Below are 20,525 nucleotides of genomic sequence, written 5' to 3' on the forward strand. Positions count from 1 at the left end.
TTTGACTTTCTGTGTTTACTTGTATGAGGAAAAACAGTACATAGAGGCATCCACAGTATTTAATTTGTTTGGATAATAGTTACAGATAAATAGGTACACCCCATATACAATTACCAATACTTTTTATACAGTTCATATTTCAGTACATCAACACTATTTTATTTACACTCTATTTATGCACATTAACATCTTTCTCAAGTCAGTGCATTGTCAACAAGTTTTATACAGTCATTTACAAGGTTAATGTGGTTAATAGTTAATTTAATAAATTTTCCACTAGTTCATGAATTAAAAAAATTAATTACAACCAGTATAACAAACACACATCAAACAACATTAGTAGATTATGCTACCTGCTTAAATAAAACATCTGTAAAGAAATTATTTAAAATCTTCCACTTTTTAACGGGACATGTCCAGGTAGGAAAGGACAGATTTTATATACTGAAAATCTTGAAACTATAAAGTATACATTTTGTCTGACTTTATTACATTAGATGATTTAGGCCACTCCTACCTATTTGCAATTATATTTTTTCTGAAAAGGATTTCAATTTAGGTAGCCATTTAAGATAACCTTTCCAAATGCTCTGAGAACTAGATATTAATAGTTACTGGCCTCAGATATCAGAACACAAATGCCTAGTTACACTGGTAATTACTACCTATGAGGAAGAAAGGGTAGCGGAATCTGACAATTAATGAGAATCAACTTGCAGGGTCTAAATGAATAAACAAAGACCAAAAATAAGGTGAAACATTTCCTTCAAGTATATATTAAAAAACTACACCAAAAAAATTCTACCTGAAATAAATAATATTTATACTTTTGTCCCAGTCTTGAATAATTAGAGGAAAAAATGAAGTAAACAAAGAAACATAACTTTCAATGACTACTGTAAAATTTTTTTAAAAAGACTAATATCAAAATAAAAAAATGAGTGGACATGCAAACAAAGCAAAACTAAAGTTGACTTCCTAAAACCACCAATTTCATTAAATATACTTATGAACTCCTAATGTCTGGGATGTGTTTTGTTTGTAATTTATAGCCCTTAGAGCCATCAAATACACACAAGCAAGTTCATTTGCATGTGTTCTCTCTTTTTTAAAGTGCAAAACAAACATGGAAAAGAACCACTAATTGTGAAACGTGATCTAGCTCCGATGCCGCTTACCTTCCCAGAAGCTCTTGTTGCAACATGTGCATGTGAAGATGGTGCAGATATTGGCAACTGCTCCCCTTCCCTCAGCATGGGCGGGGCCGGGGGTGCAGAATACATTTCTGAGGATACTTGAAGTATCCTAAATGTAAGATGCCTCCACTGGGAGGGCCATGGTAGCTGGATTTCCCAGGATGTTTTTCTTTCTACTGGGTCTCCCTCTGGGTGGAAGGCGCATAGCTCTTAAGAGAGCCTCCCTTTCGGACTGACCACTCTATGCCCCTGCCACCAATGACTGGTTGTGTCTCAAACATAAACACAACAGCAAAAACAAAAAGCAAGAAAGACAAAGAAAGGGTACGGAAACTTTAAAAAATAAATTGAAAAATCCTCGCCCATGCCGTAAGAATCATTTGCACACCTTCATGATCTTGCTTTCTCCATCTTGTCAACAGAATGGAATAAAACTTCAGGAAAAAGGAGGTAGCATATCATGTCATCCCTAGACAACATTACAATTTTTTGTTTTTTACTTTGACTCCAAGGAAATCTTTAATATTTGTTATGATTATTGATAAACTCTATACTCACTACATATTTGTTCATATCTGGACAAGCACAATTGAATTCTTATTTGGTCCCAGGTGGCTGGTGCCAAACCTTTTGTTTACAGGCTAATGGTGGGATCTGCCTGAAAGTTCTCTATCGGACAACTTGCATGAGACTTCAAAATAAAATTACTACTACTCTTAAAGTTAACTATTTTAATTAGAATTTGTATTCTAACAGGATAAAATAACTACATTTAGCTTGCCTCTCAGTGACACTTTTGCCAAGTATCAGCTACAAGGAGTCATCTCCCTCCCCACCAAGCTGTCTAGCAGCCAGAGTGGTAGCTTTACTGTAACACACAGTACTTTTTGTAATCAGACTCAAAGTCTTCATCCATACTGCTTGTGTCTGCCATCTTTTTGCCATCAATCTTTGGCAGAAATTGTGCGTAGTCTTATCCTCTGCTGCTCATAGAAAAGAATGTAGGCAGAGTCGGTGTCAATTTCATCAGGGTGACGTTCCTGAAAGGGCAAGAAAAACCTTTAACAAAAAGCCATCACTATTATGGCTCTAAATCCTTGCCAGGAAAGGGAAGACCAACCCTCTGTAATTACTAAACCTGATTGCTTCCAATAAGCTCACTAGTTTGGCTGTCTCACACCTGCCCCTTTAAAATGAGCCCCATTATTTCCAATGTTTGCTTTGGAGAAAATATTTTGACCATAGACAAGTCAAAACAGAATGACCTAAAACCCCATCAAATTCTATTTATTTATTTTGTATTTATTTATTTTTTTGAGACGGAGTCTTGCTCTGTCACCAGGCTGGTGTGCACTGGCACGATCTCAGCTCACTGCAACCTCTGCCTCCTGGGTTCAAGTGATTCTCCTGCCTCAGCCACCTGAGTAGCTGGGACTACAGGCATGTGCCACCACGCCTGGCTAATTTTTTGTATTTTTAGTAGAGACGGGCTTTCACCATATTAGCCAGGATGGTCTCGATCTCCTGACTTCATCATCTGCCCACCTTGGCCTCCCAAAGTGCTGGGATTACAGGCGTGAGCCACTGCACTTGGCCCAACCCCATCAAATTCTAACAGTCTAGAAGATAGGAGCTTTTTGCATTAACTAACTCCTTTTTTTTTTTTTTTTTTGAGACAGAGTCTTGCTCTGTTGCCCAGGCTGGAGTGCAGCGGTGCAGTCTTGGCTCACTGCAACCTCCACCTCCCAGGTTCAAGCCATTCTCCTGCCTCAGCTTCCTGAGTAGCTGGGATTACAGGCATGTGCCAACATGCCCAACTAATTTTTGTATTTTTAGCAGAGATGGGGTTTCACCATGTTGGCCAGTCTGGTCTTGAACTCCTGACATCAAGTGATCCACCTCCTAAGCCTGCCTCAGCCTCCCAAAGTGCTGGGATTACAGGCATGAGCCACTGCGCCCGGTCAACTAACTCTTTATTTTTCCTCACTACTCATGTTTTCATTCCCTACTCTGCATATCACTTTTGTTTCTTTAATACTGACAGCATCTATATATTGATTCTAACAGAAATATCTATTTCCTATTCAAGAGATAGTCCATTATTTCAACAAATGTTCCCCAGTTCTGTTGATATTCTGTTTCTAACTTTCATTCAAAGATTGAGAATGTTTACCTCACAGATGCTGCCATTGTAGCAGTACCACTTGCAGTTTGGGTTTTTGGCATAAGTGACGTAATGGCCCCCACTCAGAATTCCTGAATGGCACTGTAAGAGATAAGAGAGTGGATGTATGTTAGTAGTTAACTGTACTATGGCCAGGGTATAGCACTAGGATCTGAGCAGGAGAACAGTGATCATGTAAATGATCAGTAGGTGAGAAAATATTTTAGAACCCTCTAACTTTCTCTAAAACCAAAATAAGCAAAAATCAAAATACAAAAGTCATAAGCTCCAAGTCTTGTGTGGATAAACAATCATTTTATAATGTAATTACTATTATTATTATTATTTTGAGACAGGGGCTTGCTCTATCACCCAGGCTGGGGTGCAGTCGAGTGATCACAACTCTCTAAAGACTTGGCCTCCTGGGCTCAGGTGATCCTTCTGCCTCAGCCTTCCAAGTAGCTGGGACCAGAGGCAATGCCACCATACCTCGCTCCATTTTAAAATTATTTGTAGAGATGGGGCCCAGGCTGGTCTCAAACTCCTGGGCTCAAGCGATCCTTCTGCCTCAGCCTTCTAAAGTGCTGGGATTACAGGTGTGAGCCACCACACCTGGGCAGGCCCAGATTTCTATGTTAACTTTCTCTATCACTAAGCTCAATGCTAGGAAATAAGCAGGACCTGAAAAATACTTGCTGATGAATACATGAAGACAAGTGAACAAAACACAGACCACTCTCCGAAAACCATACAATAAACCACTTACTGAAATTGCATATAGATTATAAATAGGCTTAATATGAGTGTCTTCTCTTTGGTCATCAGTGCTGTCTTCTTCACTGTGGTTTCCAAGCTGACCATTGCTGTAGCCATTGCCATATGCTTCATGCTCATAAAGGAATCCATTGGCCAAAGCTACCTCGTGGTCCTGAGGAGTGACCAGCTCTGGTTGGCTGCCCACCCCCGCATACGCCCTCGGCTCAAGGCGTCAGCCAGCTCACAGATCTGCCCAGCCCCATTCTCTTTGCTGGCATCCAAGTTCTTCTTACTACTTGACAGTTTATTTTTGCTGCCAATCTGGGGCAGCCAGAGCCTCCCTTTGCTCCTCCCCAAAGTCCGTGGGCTGCTATTAGGGCTGCTGTTTTTGCTGGAGGGACAGCTGGTTCCACTTTTTCTTGATGAAGAAGGAGAACCTGTGAACAGGACAGAAGAAAAGATTCACAAATCCAAATGCCACAAAGTAAGCCAGCCCCAAATGCTAACTCTGAGGTTAGCTTCACAAATGTACACACAAAGGTAAAGACAGGGGAGTCGTGACTGGCTACCCTTTAGTTCCTATTATGTAGCCAGTAAGTTACATTTTTGTCTTCTTCAATGCCGAGTCCCTATAAGCAACAATGTCCTGAAAATGTAAAGTAGGTTATAGGGACTCAGAAAATAGCAGAAAGATGATTTATGTCAGATTCAGTTGAAAAAAATCTAATTATTAAGAGTAAGGAGTTTTCCAAATACATATTCCTCTCCTTTGTAAAATTAGACAAAAAATGCGACCACCATTTACTGAGTACTTCCTATTGTTAGGCATGGTACTGGGAATTTCTTGCTGTCCGTTGTTACCTCTATGTCTCACAAAAATCCTGTAAGGCTTTAAACTTTTTGATTATAGCCTCTTACCCCCACCCCCTTTTATACCTTTAAAAATTATTGAGAACCTTTAGAACTTTTAGGTGAATTTTATCTGTCAATATTTCCTGTATTAGAAACTAAAACTGAGGCATGAAAAAGTACAATACATTAGCACAGACTTCACTGTCAAAGTGACGATATTATTCCATGTCATGTTGTCTCTTACACCATTGTACATCTGTGAGAGAATAAAAGTGAAAAGGCACATATTGTCTTAGTATTTTTATGAAAATAGTTTTGGGCCAGGCACAGTGGCTCACACCTGTAATCCCAGCAGTTTAGGAGGCCGAAGCAGGAGGTTCACTTGGGTGCAGGAGTTCGAGCCCAGCCTGGGAAACATGGTGAAGCACCATCTCTACAAAAAATACAAAAATTAGCTAGGTGCAGTGGTGGGTGCCTGTAGTCCCAGCTACTCAGGAGGCTGAGGTGGGAGGATTGATTGACCCCAGGAGGTCGAGGCTGCAGTGAGCTGTGATCTGTGTTGCACCACTGCACTCCAGCCTGGGTGACAGAGTGAGAACCTGTCTCAAAAAAATAAAAAATTAAATAAATAAATAAATAAATAAAGAGTTCTGATCCTCTAGACCCCCTGAAAGATGGGGAACCTCAGAACTTTCACTATAAGGGGACAAGACAGCAGCTACCATTCCTGTTTACCATACATCAGGCACTGTGTGAAGTGCTTTACTCTCCATGTGTCAAACTCTCAACTCTGTAAACCTGGCATTATCTCCATTTTACAGATGAGAAAATAGATTCAGGGAGGCTGAATCTCTTGATAAAACGTACATAGCTCAAATACAGATAGGTCTGATTCCAGATAGGTTCCTTCCACCCAACCAACCTGATGTTCCAGAACAGAAGACAGAGAAACATATGTAGCCTACAGGAGTCCCAAGAAAGCACCTGCATAAGGCCCCCAGGCCTCACCTTTTGGGCTGCTGCTGATGTTAGCGCTGAGTGAGGATGGGCTTTTGCTCAGGAGCATGTCCTCTTCCCCAGCCAAACTCTGCACACCCACTTTCTTCACCTCTCTTGCCAGAATCCTGGGCTTGGAGAGCTCATCCCCCTGGGGTGTGAGTGGTTGATGCTCGCAGAGAGCCGGGTCTCGCGGTACCAAAAAAGCACTCGGATCAAAACTTTCCCGAGGAAATTTGACAATTTTCTGTGATTTTATCCACTGATCATTTACAAATTGAAATCGCTTAAGGTGAATAATCTGGAGAAGTAAAGGTAGAAAACATCGCATTAAAGCGTTCTGAAGATACAAAATTTACATGGAAAAAACAAGTCAAATACATGTGAATGTTTGGGAATATATAACAGAACATTTACTCTTCATTATTTTTTAAAGACTTCAAAAATATGGTTTCCTAAAGGCCTCTACACAGGCCCCAGTGCACTGGCGTGCTTGTGCACACTCTCAACTCAGCAGCGTGCCACAGCCACATGACTATGTGCAGTGAGTGTTGGGGGCTCCGGGCTCAGCTGCTCTTCTAGAGTCCACAAAGGGCTAGCCTGAGCTTCCTCTCTCCACAGAGCCAGAAGTTCACCCTCTCCTGAAGTTCAAATTCACCACGTTGTACCCCTTGTGGCAGTTCTCACATCACACTGAATTGCAGTTACTGGTCTACATGATTGATCTCTTCTTCTAGGTTGTAAGCTCTTTAGGAAAAGGAACTACCAAATATTTGTAGAAAGATTCATCTCTGTATTCAACATAAAAACCTTATACAGAAAGTGTTTTAAACACTGCTGCAGGAAAAGTCTTATTCTCAAAAATAACAAAACCTCCTGTTTGTTCATGTCTTCTTTCTTTTATGCTAGATTCCTGCTCTCTCAGAGGCAGGACTGTAACATACCAGGAAGGGTGGAAGCCTCCAGAGATCCAGCTTCTTTGTTGCTAAGCAGTGGGTCTTACACTTGGAACAGTAGTACATCTCATCTTCCCCTAGCTCTTCCTCACTGGTGAAAGCACGGAGACAGCTGTCCAGGTTGATGGGCTCGACTTGCGCTCGCCGACTCTGCTCCACACTCTCATGCTCATCTACAACCTGTAGGTAGAGGGAACAGGAGGAAAGGGGTGTGTGGGAAGGCATTTAAACTGGTGATCTAGCTATGCATCAACCTCTCGGTCACTCACCCTTATTTTACTCTATATAAGGAAAAAGAAAATATAACTGGCTGGGTATGGTGGCTCAGACCTGTAATCCCAGCACTTCAGGAGGCTGAGGTGGGGGGAATTGCTTGAGTCCAGGAGTTCGAAACCAGCCTGGCCAACAGAGTGAGACCCTGTCTATGTAAAAGGAAAACCTAAAAATTAGCTGGGTGTTGTGGCGCATGTCTCTAGTCCCAGCTACTCAGGAGGATTGCTTGAGCCTGGGAGTAGAGGTTGCAGTGAGCTGTGATTACGCCACTGCACTGCAGCCCACATGACAGAGAGAGACCCTGTCTCAAAAAAAAAAAGGGAAAAGAAAACACAACCCAAACTAGAGTCTTAGCAAATACAGCACCTACACATTTATTCACAAATGTTACATTGTAACATTCTGGATAAAATTTCTATTTATATGATCATAGCTTTTCTTGAAAAATTTTTGAATGCTTCAAAATGACAAAAAGAACTTCATTTATTTAACAACTTTGGAATTCTATAAGGGATTACATGTGAGCTGGCCCTCAAGCCAGGGGTGATGATAGTAAGCCATTTATCTTTAATCAGAAAGCCAGAGCATTATTAGTATGCTGCAGAGTTTACAGAGGCTAGGAGAAATAACATGAAACACAGAAACCAGAGCTGGATGAAATAAGGGCACAGAAAAGCTCACCATGAGAAGACAACACAGCAGAGCATGAAACACCACAGGGTACAACTCATTTACATCTGATCCCATGTAACACAGAGTTATCAGAATACCAAGTCTATACTTATCTGTCTCCTCCCTCATGGGGCCTTTTTATCTGAGATGGCAACAAAAGGAAGAACAAGCTCAAGAGTGTGCTGCTTTTGTTGAGAAGGCCCCTAATACCCACCCAAACCTTTGGGGTCCTGTTAATCAGCATGTTAGGCTGTGGAGCAAGAAGGAGTTAAGTGTAAGAAAGGACAGAGAGCAAATAGGCGGGGTGCAGGGATATGTGTTGGGGGTGGTGTAGAATGAAGAAGGAGGAGAGAAGGAAGGATCTAGAGTGCAGCAGAAAAGAAAGAATTTTTCCCTCTCCATGCCTGGCTGCTACCTGACAAACAATCAAGAACCACAGAGCTGGGATCCTTCTGTTTGTCTCTCTAATGTATGGGAAGGTGGGTGAAGCATCAGGGTTATGAATGCTACCATAAGACTTCACACAGTTTATATTTGTGTCCCAAAGCACAGCCCGGACCACAAGGCCCATACTGACTGCCTCTCTGTGGCAAACGTCACATATGTCCATCACCCACCCTATTTATTGCTCCTCACCCTTCCAGAGGTGAACTTCCTCCATGAATTTCCCTTCCTGAAACTCACGATGGGAACCTTAGGCTGCCTGGAATACAAATCGGCACAGCTCAAGACATGCAGCTTAGCATGGGTTTTCAGGCGAGACTTTTTCCCTATGTGAGAATCACGAGGCTGTCAAATGCTGTTATGAACAAGCAAGGCTGGGTTTGATCATGCAGTTAAGGTTCTAGCACTGCATAATTATCCAGGCTAAAGAGCTCATTAAAAAAGGGGAACTTAGAGGAAAATTCTTTTTTTAGAAAAGGAAATCTGGCTTGGACTTGGGTTATAGACTTCTTTTTTGAGTACAAATTCTGTAGTAACAAGATATTAACTGTCATCATCTTTTGAACTGGTCACTCAAGGAAAAAACTGATGTGCTTCAAAAGGAAACATGCTGTATCATAGTTGTTGGAATGAGTAGAAAAAGGGGTGTATCATATACGATAGTGTTTCCTTTCTCATAGCCAGTTAAATATTATCTCTATTATCTCTACCAGGAATACTTTATGGCCAACCACAAATTAGAGTAAGCTAGTAAAGAATGTTGAATTTTATTGACTATATTTTCTGTGGAACACAGGCTACAGTGCTAGATGAAGACAGGGAGGAAAGAAGGCTGATAAAAAACATATTTGTGGGCTGTACTGACAATAATTTCTATTTATCAGTAAAATTTCCCAAAGTGATAAAGATTCCCTTTACCTCTTGGGATCTATGCTTAGATCCTCTACTATTGTTTAAACAGTCTATGAATTACTTATAGGCACCCTCTTCTTTTTCAGAGTTGCTTTAAAGCTCATCTTAATACAAAACACAGGAAATGAAGTAATAGTTTTCATATAAGACTATTAAAAAAAAAGAGAGAGGCCTAAGAATTTGTCTAGTTTAATTTTCTTTTTTTCTTTCCTTTTTCTTTTTTTTTGAGACAGGGTCTTGCTTTGTTACCCAGGCTGGAGTGCAGTGGCGAGATCACAGCTCACTGCGGCCTTGATCTCTTGGGCTCAAGCAATCCTCCAACCTCAGCCTCCCAAGCAGCTGGGACTATAGGTGCACAACACCACACCTGGCTAATTTGTGCATTTTTTGTAAAGACAGGGTGACATCATATTGCCCAGGCTGGCATCTAGTTTAATTTTCTACTGAGGAATCTGAGGTCCAAACAGGAGAGAAATGTAAAGGATAAGAGTGAGTGTCCCTGTATTTTTTTCTGATTACTAGGTATAATATTCATGTGGAAATTTTGGAAAGCAGAGAAAAATGTAAAAAGGCAGGGAATCCTTTTATATTCTTAATACAAAGGCAACCACTGTCAAAATTTTGGCAGATTTTCTTCTGTCCTTTTTCCTAAATAGTATTTTTTTCAATATTGAAGGTATTATTTCCAGTATATGCAACTTTATGTCTTGTTTTTAAAAAAATGTTCACATATCATAAGCATGTTCCCATAAATGTTAGCAAAAACTCCTGGTAATCATTTTCAACAACTGCATTATAGTTTATCCAATGAATACACCATGCTTTATTTAACCATTCCTCTAATGTGAGACAAATATAAGTCGTTAATAACTTTTTACTCTCCTAAAAAATGCTATGATGATATTTGCCTGCAAATTATGGAGTAATTACAGAGTATTCTCCCCTCAGATAAATTCCTAAAAGGGAAATCACTGGAATAAAAAATATAAAGCATATGGACAATAATCCCAATTTAAAAAGATGTTAATGTATATAAATAGAGTGTAAATAAAATAGTGTTGATGTACTGAAATATGAACTGTATAAAAAGTATTGGTAATTGTATATGAGGTGTACCTGTTTATCTGTAACTGTTATCCAAACAAATTAAATACTGTGGATGCCTCTATGTGCTGTTTTTCCTCATACAAGTAAACACAAAATGTCAAATTCTTCAGCCTCCCTCTCTGTGATCCTGTTTTAATTCTCCTACTTGAATAATTTCTTTCTGACTTACAGAGGGGATGCTTCATCTCTGAGGTTGGAAACTCTGTAGAGCAGGATTCCCCAACTCCTGGGCTACAGACCAGTACCGTCCATGGCCTGTTAGGAACCGGGCTGCACAGCAGCAGGTGAGCGGTGAGCTGTATTTATAGCCGCTCCCCCTTGCTCCCATTACCGCCTGAGCTCTGCCTCCTGTTAGATCAGCAGCGGCATGCCATTCTCGCAGGAGAACGAACCCTATTGTGAACTGCGCATGCTAGCAATCTAGGTTGTGCCCTCCTTATGAGAATCTAATGCCTGATGATTTGAGGTGGAACAGTTTGATCCTGAAACCATTCCCCCCAGCCCCCCAGTCCATGGAAAATTGTCTTCCACAACACCAGTCCCTGGTGCCAAAAAGGTTGGCAACCACTGATGTAGAACGGGATCCCTACAGTGGGTACTACCCTACAGAGGTACTACTACAGAGGGTAGAACAAGATCCCTCCAGTGACCAAGTGACTTTAAACATGGCTCACATCCCTTTTAGAAAGTTATGGCAGGGAAGCAAGTAGAGAGCAGGTGGTAAACTGAGGATTGGTGCCTACATCGGTACCTACACTGGGTCCTACAGTCACTTTTGTGCATATCAGGAGATGAGGTGAAGAGAAGGAAAGCTTCTCATTTGCATAATGCCTTGAAATGACCTGAGGTTTCTACGGGGCACCGAGAAACCAGAGATGTCCCTTGTTGTCTGTCTGGGAGATCCAAGGGGACAGTTGGCAGTGTTGAGAAGAGATGAAGGTGACAGCTGTAGGTCCTTCACACTCAGCTTCTATTTGTTCACCTATAAAATTAAAATACCGAACACTCAGGCTTGTAAGAATTAAATGAAGGACACAAATGCCTGGCACAGTTGCTTGGTAAGTGCTCAATCCAACGATACTCAATCCTATTTTACAAAAAGGGTTTTTTTTTGTTTGTTTTGTTGTTTGTTGTTTTACCTCCCTGCTATACTGATGCTAAAAGAGTTTAATAGTCCTCTGGTCACATTTTCCAAAAACAAGAATACACATTAAAAATGTATAAAATGGGCCAGGCCCAGTGGCTTACACCTGTAATCCCAGCACTTTGGAAGGCCAAGGCAGGCAGATCACCTAAGGTTGAGAGTTCCAGACATACAAAATAGCCAGGTGTGGTGGTGCATGCCTGTAAACCCAGCTACTTGGGAGGCTGAGGCAGGAGAATTGCTTGAATCCGGGAGGCAGAGGTTGCAGCGAGCCGAGATCACGCCATTGCACTGCAGCCTGGGCAACAAGAGCGAAACTCTGTCTCTCAAAAAAAAAAAAAAAGTATAAAATGAAACATGTTGAATCAGCAGCAGTGGCAGCTTGTTTAAGGAAAGGAACAAACAAAATTAATACAGAAAGTCAAAAAATGAAGCACAACTCTTTTAAGTGCCAGTCTGTTTTTAGGTTTCTTTTTTTTTTTTTTTTTTAAATAGAGACAGGGTCTCTGTTGCCCAGGCCGGAATGCAGTGAGGTAATCACAGCTCACTGCAGCCTCGACCTCCCAGGCTCAAGCAATCCTCCCACCTCAGCCTCCCCAGTAGCTGGGACCACAGATGTGCACCATCACACCCAGCTAATTTTTGTATTTTTTGTAGAGATGGGGTTTCACCATGTTGCCCAGGCTGGTCTTGAACTCCTCGGCTCAAGCTATCTGCCCACCTCAGCTTCCCAAAGTGCAGTGATTACAAGTGTGAGCTGCCATGGCTGGCCAAGGCTGTCTTTTAAAAAGCTAAAAATGTGTTGGTTCAAGACCAGTCTGAGCAATATGGCGAGACCTCATTTCTACTAAAAAGAGAAAAAAAAAATCAGCTGGGTGTGGTGGCCCATGCCTGTAGTCATCCCAGCTACTCGAAAGGCTGAAGTGGGAGGATCGCTTGAACCCAGAAGGTTGAGGTTTCAGTGAGCCTTGATTGTGCCACTGCACTCCGGCCTGGGTGACAGTGAGACCTTGTCTCAAAAAGCCTCAGAAGGAGTGGCCTAGGGAGATGAGCAAGCATTTTGTTTCTAGTTTCTGAATGGCCCTGTGCATTGAGAGAGGTCTTCGGCCTCCCAGCCTCTCTGGCTGAAGGTGGCGATTCCGCATGGAGTCTCTCCACCACTTGGTGGCATTGCTCACAGTGACTTCTTACTTCTAAACACCATTGAATTGGAGCAAGTAGATGATTTGCCACATTTTTCCCAGCTAGTTTGGAGGCTGAATATAGAATTTTACTGGGGCACATCAGAATGTGTACGTTGGGGAGCAGCGATCCCCGTTTTCCTTGATAATGTGCCGACAGCTTCCTTAGTATTGAAATCACAAAGTCAGAAATGCACACACCTCTATGATGAGAGATCCATACAGGAGAGAGCAACAAAAAGAGGCCTTTTAAGTTTGCCAGACTTCCTGACCAGTGGGAAGCAAGAGAGTAGATAAGTGTGCAACAGGCACAAACCCAGGCCTATAAGAACCTAGTTGGGAATAGAATGTAAGAGAATGGGGAGCGATGGGGACTCTAGTGTGTTCTGGGCATGTGCCCATCTAAAGTCTCCATGTGACTGTTGCCCTGCAGGAATGTGGGCCCCAGTGTTCACCAAACCTTTTTTTTTGTTTGTTTGTTTCCCATGAAGAGAAGCCAGAAACCCAGATATTGATACAAAGTATCCAGTTTAGAAGTGTTGGTAGTTTTTTTAATTTTGAACATTGTGCTGCCCAAAGAAGGTATCTGCAAGCCAGGTACAAACCAGCAGTTCATGCCCTCTGGTGAGCAGAAATGTCGGAGGTCGAATTCTAGTTCTGCTGTTGCAACAGCTGTAAACGAAAGTCTTCAGATTTCTAATGCCCAATGGAAATGCCACTTTATTTCCAAAGGTTATTAAAAGGAATAGTTCATGTATGTAAGTAGGCACAGAGCTTGCCACCTATTAGGTACTCAAAAGCATTCTTCTTTCACTTAAGGAAACAATACAGGCATAATACAATAATGTTACGATCAAGTTCATTATCAGGAGGCATACACCCAAACAATAGGGGAGTGAGCACCTACCACGTACAGAGCTCTCTGCTATGTTCTCTGGGGGCAGCAGTTCCCAACCTGGCAATTCATCGGCATCGTCGGAATCAGCCAGCAGCTTGTTGGATATGCTGAGTCCAGAGTCCCGCCCATATTACAACAAACGTTCTGTGCCTATTACACCCAGATTTATGAGATCCTCCTCTCCCATGCAGTCAAAGAATCTGCATTCTAATAAGTTCCTCAGAGGAAGCTCTTTTGCAGCCAGTTTGCACCGGTCTGTGGGTTGGTCACTTATGGAAACCACTGCTCCAGGGAATGAATCATGATTTCCAGTCTCATTAGGGAAAGATGATATGCATATGCACACATGTAAAGAGGAGTGACAGTAATTAGCCAAAAGCTCTGTGGACATAATTGCCTCTGATGAAGTGCTGACTGATGACATCAGACAGTAGGCTATTGACAGTGTACCCCGGGGAAAGCTAAATGCAAAAGAGAAGCGAACTGCCTCATGAAGTGAGATCAGGATTACAGGGTCAGAAATGTGGAGAGGGTGATTCAGATGGACAAAGGAGCAGAGGCAGGATTCCAGTGATGTGTTTCGAAGGCAGTGCAGCCTGTTTGTGCTGAGTGGAAGGTGCACGAGGAACATAGTAGACGGTAACATGAAGGCAGGAGCTGTGAAGGCCTTTGAAGGTCAGGCCAGTTGTAATAAAACTATTTCACATTGTCAGGTATCTTGCGATGGTTGCCAAACATTTTTCTATGGTTTGCATAAATACATATCTATTTTATTTATGTATTTATTTTATTTATTTATTTATTTTTTGAGACGGAGGTTCGCTCTTGTTGCCCAGGCTGGAGTGCAATGGAGCAATCCCAGCTCATTACAACCTCTGCCTCTCAGGTTCAAGCAATTCTCCTGCCTCAGCCTCCTGAGTAGCTGGGATTACAGGCATGAGCCACCACGCCCAGCTAATTTTGTATTTTTAGTAGAGATGGGGTTTCTCCATGTTGGTCAGGCTGGTCTTGAACTCCCAGCCTCAGGTGATCCACCCATCTCGGCCTCCCAAAGTGCTGGGATTACTGGCGTGAGTCACTGCACCCAGCCTATTTTAGTTTTCTTTGAGACGGAGTTTCACTCTTGTCGCCCAGGCTGCAGTGAAGTGGCACTATCTCGGCTCACTGAAACCTCCACCTCCCGGATTCAAGTGATTCTCCTGCCTCAGCCTGCCAAGTAGTTGGGATTACAGGGTCCCTTGAAGCCCAGGACAAATGGCCCTGCTGTGGCCTTGCCCCAACTCACCCCCCAACTTCCTCTGGGTCAGCCCCAACTCGTAGTCCAGTCCTCCCAGTTCCTCTGCTTCTCTGAGTGTAACTTGAGCTGACGTGTGGTGCATTCCAGTTACCTGACTTACATCAAGCTGTCAATGGCAATCAAGCATAATGAAAGCATGGCCAAAGGTCTGCAGAGGGCTCTGCTGCAGCAGCCAGAGGATGACAGCAAGTGCTTCCCCTGGCCCCAGGACCTGATCTGGCTTTATGACATCATCTTACAGCTGACCCTTGACGACCGGGAAGGCAAGGGCCTGTCGTTTTCCTTTGCCTGTGTCAGACACAAAATGACTTAACTTTATATCATGGAAGGGCTGTGACAAGCAGGACCTGTTAGTAGCTGGGAAAAGACAAAGGTCTTACACCAGTTCCACAGTCTGTGAGCCCCTACCTCTCAGACATGCTGATCTGCAGAGAATAGTGACCCCAGATCATCACTGAACACTTCACCTGTGTAAGATGCTCCCAGGTGCCATAGAGCATCTGAGACCTGAATCCATGCCATCTCGGCCCTCAGGGAGTTTGTCAGTCAGTAGGACTGTGCGACACACACAGTCAAGGCATCTGAGTAGATGCTAAGCAAAATAAAAGCTCAGCGCTGGAACAGATCCCTTCCAGCTAAGATGGGCCAAGAAGTCTCTGAAGGTGGGTGAGCTATGAGTTGAGTTGTAAAGGGCAAATCTGTTTCCAGGATGAGAGGGGAATGGAGGCGACAGCAGGTGTGGCTGCTGCCAGGTCACTTCACAGGCTTTTCCCCATTGTATTGACCTGGGGCTTTTTTTTTTCTCACCATTGTCTGTTCTTACAAGGTCTTCTGTGAAAAATTCAACCTAAGATCTACTCTTCATGAATTTTCTTGTTGCATCTGTTGTACAGAATCTGGTGGAATTGCTCCAGCTTCCTGGTTTAGAGGAAGACAAAGCCTTCCAGAAAGAGATAGGCCTCAAGATTCTGGTGTTCAAAGCTTACAGGTAACGTCCCATGGGATGGGCAGAGTTTTCCTCTGCCTCCCAGGTTCTGTAAGCATTGGGAGCATGACCCAGCCCACAGCAGATGGGATCATTGGCCTTGAGTGTATGGTTACCTTGCCTGCGATCAGAGGAAGGTCAGCCCAGCACGTTCAAGGGGAGTTTCTAAAGGCTGTGGTCAGTAGTGGCCAGTGATGATGACTGCCCTTTGGCCAGGTTGGAGGAGTGGAGCACACACGTTAAACTTGGCTTCCTCGCTGGGTGTGGTAGCTCACGCTTGTAATCCCAGCACTTTGGGAGGCAAAGGCAGGATTAAAAACTTAAATCTAAAATGAAAACATATTAAAACCTTGGACGATAATCTAGGAAATACCATTGCGGACATAGGATCTGGAAATGATCTTCATGACAAAGATGCCAAAAGTAATTGCAAGAAAAACAAAAATTGGCAAATGGGACCTAATTAAACTAAAGAGCTTCTTTACGGCAAAAGAAACTATCAACAGAGTAAACAGCTCACAGAAAGGGAGAAAATATTTGCAACCTAGCCATCTGACAAAGGTCTAATATCCAGCATCTGCAAGGAACTTAAATTTACAAGAAAAAAAACAAACAACACCATCAAAAGTGGGCAAAGGACATGAACAGATACTTTTCAAAAGAAGACATAACATGTGTCCAACAAGGCTATGAAAAAAATGCTCAAACTCACTAATCATTAGAGAAATGCAAATCAAAACCACAGTGAGACACCATCTCACACCAGTCAGAATGACTATTATTAAAAGGTCAAAAACTAACAGAAGCTGGCAAGGTTGTGGAGAAAAGGGGACGTTTATGCACTTCTGGTGGGAATTTAAACTTGTTTAGTCATTGCGGAAAGCAGTTTGGCGATTTCTCAAAGAACTTGGAATTGCCATTTGACCCAGAAGTCCCATTGCTTTCCCCATTGCTTTTTTTAAGTGGAGTTGTTGAAGGTTGGATGGTTGTGGGTGTGCTGCATTATTTCTTAGCTCTCTATTCTGTTCCATTGGTATATGTGTCTGCTGTTGTAACAGTACCATGCTATTTCTGTTACTGCAGGTTTGTGGTATAGTTTGAATTCAGCTACCAAACTACCAATGACATTCTTCACAGAATTACGATAAACTATTTTAAAATTTATATCGAACCCCAAAACAGCTGGAATAGCTAAGGCAATTCTAGCTTACTTTTATAAGAATATAGTGTATAATACATAGAATATACAGCACATATATTAATCAACTTTGTTATGGGTAAGGTTTCTGGTCAACAGTAGTTAATCAGGTCAGTCAGCAGTTACATTACAGGGAAGTCAAAATTTAGGCAAATTTTCGGCTGTGTGGGGTTCAGCCCCTCTAACTTCCACATTGTTCAAAGGTCAAGAGTACTGAAAGGGAAAAAAAAACTAAAATGAGCCATGTGTGATTCAACTGGAATTAGAATCACCAGGAAGAACTCATGGTTTTCAGTATATTCTAATATAGAAATATCGATGAATATAAGCATGTATGTTTGTATATTTATCCATCTAGCTGTATTTTTCTGCTCTGTTCACTGAGGAAGCCTATGAGCAATGACAACTCCAATAGCCATACATATCTACCACAATTACTGCCCAGATATTGGTTTCTAATTACTGTCCCCTAAAGAAAGTCAGGGCTTCTGGAAAAAAATGAAAATGGCTGATTCAAGGGCTGGGGCAGAGAAAATACAAAGTATGGTTGAAACAGCTTATGCCAGAAAGTAAGGAAGTATTCAAAGAACAATAAGGACAGTTCAAAAAGACATGAACTCAGCTTGAAATGGCTACCACTGGTCAAAGCGGAGGGAACCTGAACAGCAAAACAATAAATTTTCCCTTCTCCCCTATTTGTTGGTTGGTTTTGTTTTGTTTTACTTATCCACGTAGAAGGAATGAAAGATGAAGACAATCATGATTTGGCAACCACCATAATAATAATTGACCCAACAAAAATAATCAATGAAATGATAAATCTAGTGGGTGAGATGTTTAGAGTAACCAGATATTTACAGAGCCTCAAACTATGTTCACATAAGACATTGGTGAAAAACAAAGGGTAGATAGTCACTTTATCATGGACAGACCTGGTAGATTCTCAACCAAAGTCAACACTGGCCAGTAATGGAGCCAAGTAACAGCATATGCCTCCAGATATGCTGCATTGGGAAGAACTCAGCCTCACTTGTGTGACCTTCCTGCCTGAATGGTATAACCTGAACTGAATCATGAAGAAACATCCTATGAACCCAAACTGAGAGAAAATCCACAAAAAACTGACCCATACTCTTCAAACACATAAATGCCATGAAAATCAAGGAAAGACTCAGGAATCATCCTGGACTAAAAGAGACTAAAAAGACAGAATAATTTGACACAGATCGACCTCCTCCAAAGGTCAGCAACCTCAAACATCAAAGGTAGATAGGCCCACAGAGATGAGAAAGAATCAACGTAAAAATGCTGAAACCTCTCAACATCATGGATTATGAAAGTCAACATCATGGATTGTAAAATCACCCATCTTAAATTATTTGGCTATAAAAAATATTATTGAGACAACTGAAAAAAGTAAAATAAGGTTTATGGATGAGATATTAACAGTAAACCATTTTTAATTCCCTGATTTTGATAGTTATACTGTAATTATGCAAGATAATGCCTTGTTTTTAGGAGACACACATAAAATTATTCAGAAGTAAAGAGGCATCATACCTGCAACTTATAAACCATTCAGAAAAAGTCTATATTATGCACCCACATTTATATTTACCTAGAAAGACAAGAGGAAAAGGGGGAGAAAGGATAAAGCAAATACAGTAAAATGTTCACATTTGGGGAATAGTATCCAAGAATGTTTTGTAGTTTTCTTACTATTTTTCTATAAGTCTCAAATTGTCAAAATAAAACATTTCTAAAAAGAAAAAAATTGTTAAAAAAAATTGTCAAATTATAACCTATTAAATGAAATAAACCACAAGTAAATATCAAATGTAGTAAATGAATAAATTGAGTTTGATGAAGAACAGAGATATCTACATAGTCTCAAATTACCTCCCCACAAAATATGAATACTAATTAATTACAAGGTGAAGAAGTAACATTACAGAGGAGAAAGCTAGCAGACACCACTGTTTGTGATCAATGCCAACATCACCAGTAAAAGGGCACATCAAAACTGTAGGTCACTCATGTTCTATGGGGCTAACAGAGCTCTAATTTCTTCCCGGGATGGAGTGCCTGAGGGGTGGGGCAGGCTGCCACCTAGGCCTTTCAAGCTTCTCAGCCAGTTCAGCCTGTGGGCCTTTGGACAGCCCAAACTGAATGGGAACTGAAGGGATCCCCAACACAGCACAGCTGGTCTACCAAAAAGTAGCCAGAATCATTCTTTAAGCAGGTCCCTTATCCCATTTCTCCTGACTGGAGGAGACCTCCCAACTGGGGTCTCCAGCCACCTCCTACAGGCACTTTCGAGGCCGCAATAGGTCAGTACCCTGCTGGGCTGGAGCTTCCAGAGGAAGTGGCAGGCAGCCATCTTTGCTGTTTCACAGACATCACTGATGATACCTCCAGCTATGGGAAAAACCGAGGCAACTAGGGTATAGTGCGAACCCCCAGCAAACTGCAGCAGCCCTGCAGAAGAGTGGCCAGACTGTTAAAAGAAAAACAAGCAGGAAACAACAACAATAACAATTTAAAAAGCCACAAAAACCCCATCCTCAAGGTCAAAGTTTAAGATAGACCCACAGAGATGAGAAATAACCCCAAAATCCTGAGGACTCAAAAAGCCAGAGTATCCTGCAATGCCTCTCCAGCAAGGGCTCAGAACTGGGTTGAGCCTGAGATGGCTGAAATGACAGAGTAGGCTTCAGAATGTGAATAACAGTGAACTTCAATGACCTAAAGGAGCATCTTGTAACCCAATGCAAAGAAACTAAGAATCATGACAAACAATACAGGAGCGGACAGCCAAAATAGCCGGTCTAGAGAAAAACATAACTCACTTGTTAGAGCTGAAAAACACACTACAAGAACTTCACAATGAAATCACAATTATTAACAGCAGAATAGGCCAAGAAAAAGAATCTCAGAGCTTGAAGACGATCTTTCTGAAATAAGACAGGCAGACAAGAATAGAGATAAAAGAATGAAAAGGAATGAACGATACCATCAAAAAATATGGGATTACATAAAGAGAACGAATCTATGATGGATTGGGGTACCTGAAAAAGACAAGGAGAATGGAACCAAGTTGGAAAACATACTTCAGCACAGGATCCAAGAGAACTAACTTCCCCAAGTTAGTTCTAGCAAGACAGGCCAACACTCAAATTCAAGAAATCCGGAGAACTCCAGTGAGATACTCCACGAGGAGATCATCCCCAAGACACATAATCATCAGATTCTCCAAACTCTAAATGAAAGAAAAAATGTTAAGGGCAGTCAGACAGAAAGGCCAGGTCACCTACAAAGGGAACCCCATCAGATGAACACCGACCTCTCAGTGGAAACCCTACAAGTCAGAAGATACTGGGAACCAATATTCAACATTCTTAAAGAAAAGAATTTCCAACCCAGAATTTCACATCTGGCCAAACCAAGCTTCATAAGCAAAGGATAAATAAGATGCTTTTCAGACAAGCAAATGC

The 20,525-nt window shown here is 41.8% G+C and overlaps 1 pseudogene; it reads right to left on the reverse strand.

Moving 5' to 3' along the window:
* On the reverse strand, positions 1-18,575 carry LOC109026767 (ubiquitin carboxyl-terminal hydrolase 6-like; annotated as a pseudogene).
* Positions 18,576-20,525: the final 1,950 nt, after the last annotated feature.

The sequence above is a fragment of the Gorilla gorilla genome, chromosome 4 (genome assembly GCF_029281585.2).
Source record: "Gorilla gorilla gorilla isolate KB3781 chromosome 4, NHGRI_mGorGor1-v2.1_pri, whole genome shotgun sequence".
Lineage (NCBI taxonomy): Eukaryota > Metazoa > Chordata > Mammalia > Primates > Hominidae > Gorilla > Gorilla gorilla.